Raw genomic sequence first — 5,642 nt, forward strand, 5'->3', positions numbered from 1 at the left:
AAAGAAAGAAAGAAAGAAAGAAAGAAAGAAAGAAAGAAAGAAAGAAAGAAAGAAAGAAAGAGAGAGAAAGAGAAAGAAAGGAAGGAAGGAAAAGAAACACACTTTGTAAAGCTATAGTTGCTGTAGATGGTTCCTCTGATGGATCTGGGCAAAATACATTGAAAACCTTCTGGAAAGGATCCACCATTCTGAATGCCATTAAGAACATTTGTGGGAGGAAGTAAAAATGACAACATTCACAGGAGTTTGGAATGAGTTGATTCCAACCCTCATGGCTGACTTGGAAGGGCTCAAGATTTCAGTGAGGAAGTCACTGCAGACGTGGTGGAAATAGCAAGAACTGGAATTAGAAATGGAGCCTGGAGATGTGATTGAATTGCTGTAATCTCATGATCAAACTTGAATGGATGTGCAGTTGCTTCTTATGGATGAGCAAAGAAAGTGGTGTTTTGAGAAACCAGGAATGTACTCCTGGTGAAGATGCTGTGAATATTGCTGAAATGACAACAAAAGATTTAGAATATTCCATCAACGTGATAAAGCAGTGGCAAGGTTTGAAAGAATTGACTCCAATTAAAAAAAAAATTCTTCCGCTGGGCGCGGTGGCTCAGGCCTGTAATCCCAGCACTTTGGGAGGCCAAGGCGGGCAGATCAACAGGTCAGGAGATCGAGATCATCCTGGCTAACACGGTGAAACCCTGTCTCTACTAAAAATACAAAAAAAAAAATTAGCCAGGCGTGGTGGTGGGCACCTATAGTCCCAGCTACTCGGGAGGCTGAGGCAGGAGAATGGCGTGAACCTGGGAGGCGGAGCTTGCAGTGAGCCGAGATCATGCCACTGCACTCCAGCCTGGGCCACAGAGTGAGACTCCATCTCAAAAAAACAAAAATAAAAACATTATGCTAAATGAAAGAAGCCAGTCACAAAGACCACATATTATATGATTCAATCTATATAAAATGTCTAGAAAAGGCAAGTGCTTAGAGATATTATCAGGTGGTAAACTTTTCTTCCCATGTTTTTCACAATGACATTAGTTGAATTTGTGTAGCATATATATTCAAAGGATAAAAACCAGAAATCTGCAAGCGTGGGCACCATAGTGAGACTCTGTCCCTACAAAATATTTTTAAAATTAGCCAAGTGTGGTGTTGCGTGCCTGTAGTCCCAGCTACTCAGGAGGCTGAGACAGAAGGATCATTTCAGCCCAAGAGTTTGAGGCTGAAGTAAGCTCTGATGACCACTGCACTCCAGCCTGGGGACAGAGCCAGAACCAGTCTCTACAAAGAAACAGACAGACAAACAAACAAACGAACCCAGAAATCTGGTAAAGCAGGAACCATAAAAATATGAAAACTGGAAGCAACAAGTTCCTCTCAAAGGATTCCATTTATTTATCCATTTATTTATTTAGAGACAGGGTCTCGCTTTTTTGACCAGGTTGGAGGGCAGTGGCACAATCATAGCTCCCTGCAGCCTCAAATTCCTGGGCTCCAGCAATCTTCCTACCTCAGCCTCCCAAGTAGCTGGGATCACAGGTATGTGCCACTATGCCCAGCTAAATTTATATTTTGTTTGTTTTTGGGTTTTTTTTGGTAGAGATGGGATCTCACTATGTTGCCCAAACTGACCTCAAAAACCTGGGCTCAAGCAATCCTCCCACCTCAGCCTCCCAGAGTGTTGGGATTATAGATGTGAGCCATCACGCCCAGCCTCAGAGGATTCTTCAGGTAGCCACAGGTCTGGCCCACAGTGAGAGAAGGTGTTGCTGAGAAAATGCATCAGTTCTGATAACAGCTGTCATGTACCATGTCCCAGGCATTATTCTTATCATCTTACTTAATCCTTCAATACCCCTGCCATGCAAGCGACCAAAGTACAAAATATTTAGTAGGGGAAAATATAGGCATTCCTTGTTATATGTTACGTTACCCCTGCCATAACCCATTTGTTTGACATCGTTGGAGAATAAAATGTTACACATTTTTAGATAAGATTAAAAAAAAAAAAAAAGAGTAACACTCCTGCTCACCTAGAGGATTCTAGCCAGTATGACTGTCTGCAACAAAGTTCATAGTCATGATTATTATAAGACCCAACACTAAAACCCATTACTAAAACCCAACACTTCACATGTAGGAAGACCCTTAAAACTCATAGTTAGACCTCTTTTCCTCTTATTTACTGCAATTCTGGACTTTCTGGTAGGCCATAAAACAGAAGGGGGACAGGACATGTTCAGGGTAGGCATCATGATATCGGAAAGGAAAGAGAAAAACTTTTGAAAAGCAAGTCTGAAAAGATCCCCTAAATCCCAACACCACTGCAAGGCTGATGTCCATCTTCCTCATCAGACTATGGGCTTCCTGAAGGCAGGAACTGTGCTGCCTGTAGACTCCTGAAGTTCCAGATACGGACCTGAACACAGGCTCTAGGTCCTCAATAAAGTCATAAGGATGGGAGGGGAAGGAAAGAAAGCAGAAAGCAAACTGAAAAGAACATTCTTGAAAAAACCCTTACCAAAATGTCCCTATTGGCTAATCCTAAGGGCAACTTTTTTCTGTTCCTTTCTTTCTTTTTTTAAGACAGGGTCTTGCCCTGTTGCCCAGGCTGGAGTGCAGTGGCCCAATCACAGCTCACCGAAACCTTGACCTCCTAGGCTCAAGCAATCCTCCCACCTTAGCCTTGCTAGCAGCTGGGACTACAGGCACATGCCACCACATCCAGCTAATTTTCATATTTTTTGTAGAGACGTAGTTTCACCATGTTGCCCAGGCTGGTCTCAAGCTCCTGGGCTCAAGCAATCTCCCTGCCTCAGCCTCTCAAAGTGCTGGGATTACAAGTGTGAGCCACCACACCTGGCTCCAACTTTTCCTCTGTAGAAATAAACCCCCAACTAAATAACAAAATTGTGTGGAGAAGAGAAAGAGGATACATAGATTTCCCCTGTATTATCTATTTCATAAAGCAAAAGGAAACTTGCAAAGACAAATATTAGGAGAAAAAAACAGCCCATATCTTTGCTTCAAGCATCCGAATAAAGGTATCTCTTCTTTTCTTCCCTAGATACACCTTGGTGAAGCCCTAAAGAGATTATACCTTGATTCTGAAATTTTTAAAATTTTACTATCAAGAGAGACTTTCAGTTTCCAGGTGACAATGAAATTAACAATAGAAACATTCCATTCCTAGGCTAGGTGCGGTTGCTTACACCTGCAGTCCCAGCACTTTGGGAGGCAGAGGCAGATGGATCACTTGAGCCCAGGAGTTCGAGAGTGACATAGCAAGAGCATCGCCATCTTGGACAAGCACCGCCATTTTAAAGTTCCCCTTGATCAAAAACTGCCTAAATCCAAAGGGCATCAGCCTAATAGCCAATGTCAGCATGAGCATAAACCACAAATGACATCTCTGACCAGAAACATTCCAACCCTAAGATAAACCCCCTCCCCAACCAGAGATGTGCCACCCCCAAGGTAACCTCCCCTCCAACCAGAGACATTCCAACCTCCCAATAAACTTCTCCTCCACACAGAAACATTCCAAGCCTGTAATAAACTCTCTCACCTTAAAACCCTTAAATACTCTTAGTCTGTAAGAGACAGTGCTCCTGACTGAAATCGACCAGAAACCCCTCTCAGGTTTATTCTCCAAAATAAACCTGTCTTTAACTATTGAGCCGCTTTTCGTGTTTCTTTCCTCTTTCTTAAACTCTTACAGAGACCAGTCCAGGCAACATGGCAAAACCCCATCTCTACAAAAACTACAAAGATTAATTGGGTGTGGTGTCGTGTGCTTGTAATCCCAGCTACTCAGGAGACTGAGGTGGGAGGGGTGGGAGGATCACTTGGGCCCAGGAGGGGCTCAAGGCTGCAGTGAGCCATGTTCACACCACTGCATTCCAATCTGGGTGACGAAGGGAGACCCTGTCTCAAAACAAAACAAAACAACAATAATAACAACAAAAAGGAAACATTCCATTCCTTTGTAATCAATACCAAGTAGCATTTAATTGTGTGAGGCAACAATAAGACAAAGTGAATTACAGTCCGTCCTGTTCCCGTGGCTCCTCTGGACAGTCTCACTATCTGTGATTCACTTTTCTTGGAAGTTAGTGTGAACCAAAGGAAGCCAGTCGTGAGCTGCCCTGGAGTATGTTTTCTGTACAGGAATGAATGTACTGCAGCTGTATAACAAAACCTACTTGTTTTGAAAGCATCCATACCTACTGGTTTTTAAATCAATAATTAAAACGGCTTGTTATTTTTTCTCCACAATTATTTCTGTGTAAGAAAAGCCATCAAAGCATAAACCAAAAATAAAATTCTAAGGCCTCCCAACCATCTAAATGAACTTGCTCCTCAGCGAGGGCTGTTAAAATGTAACATGAAAGACTGGTTCAGGCCATGAAGGGAAGTGGGGATCAGACATGCCTCATTATACCTCCACCATTAAGATCAACACAGACTTTCAGTCTGATAAGAAGCATTTTACAGCCTGTTCTCTCTGAAGCCTGCTAGCTAAAAGCTTCATCTGTCTCCACAACTTCTTATTGTAACCCAAACATTTCTTTCTATTGATCCCAGGGCTTTAGACAAACTCAACTAATTGTCAACCAGAAAATGTTGAAATTTACCTTAGCCTGGAAGCCCCCACCCACCTCACTTTGAGTTGTCCCGCCTCTCTGGACCAGACCAATGTATTTCTTAAATGTACTTGATTGAAGACTCATGTCTCCCAAAAATGTATAAAACCAAGCTGCACCCAAACCACCTCGGGCACATGTTGCCAGGACCTCCTGCGGCTGTGTCACAGGTGCATCCTCAACCTTGGCAAAATAAACTTTCTAAATTAACTGAGACCTATCTCAGATTTTCTGAGGTTCACAAAAGTAAATCCAGAACCATAGACCATCATAATCTCAGCCCCTGCTTTCATTTATGTTTATCTTCTTAAGGTTTGTTCATTCATTCAACAGGTACTTACTGAGCATCTATTTTGTGTCAGCCCACAAGCCAGCTTTTTCAATAGACATTATCCCTGTCCTCATGAAGCTAACAATCTATTAGGAAAGATGAATTTTAATCCAGTAACCACAAAAATAATTAAGTATAATCTGCTTGAAGTGCTATGAAGAAAAAGTACTAAGTGTTATAAAAGTAAAAACTGACAGAACCGACCTCGTCTAGAGGAATCAGGAAAGGTTTCACTGAGAAAAGAGATTTGACATGACATGTGATGTTTTTGGCATTTAGAATCACATGTTCAGAGGCCCTGTAGCTGAAGCACAGCAACCCGGAGGACCACTGGAGATCAAATTGCAAAGGTAGTTATAAGGGATGAAGCTGCAAAAATGCTCACAAAGACTGACAGCCAGGTTAGGGATTTTGGACTAAATCCTAAAACATCATGACGTCAGTAAGGAGTTTTAGATAGAACAGGAATGTGATCAGATTTCCATTTTGAGAAGATCACTCAGAAGAGTTGTTGTTACAGGGTCTCCCCATATTGCTCAGACTGGTCTTGACTCCTGGACTCAATCAATCCTCCAGCCTCAACCTCCCAAAGTGCTGGGATTACACTGAGCCACTGCGCTCAGCCTTGAACAAGATTTAGAGGAACGAATACAAGGAGACTAGAG

The 5,642-nt window shown here is 42.4% G+C and overlaps 1 pseudogene; it reads right to left on the reverse strand.

The window, feature by feature from the left end:
* LOC108517868 (60S ribosomal protein L23-like) overlaps nucleotides 1–1,960 on the reverse strand; it is a 16,399-nt pseudogene extending 14,439 nt beyond the window's left edge.
* Nucleotides 1,961–5,642: the final 3,682 nt, after the last annotated feature.

Source organism: Rhinopithecus bieti, unplaced genomic scaffold (genome assembly GCF_001698545.2).
Source record: "Rhinopithecus bieti isolate Rb0 unplaced genomic scaffold, ASM169854v2 scaffold_40559, whole genome shotgun sequence".
Lineage (NCBI taxonomy): Eukaryota > Metazoa > Chordata > Mammalia > Primates > Cercopithecidae > Rhinopithecus > Rhinopithecus bieti.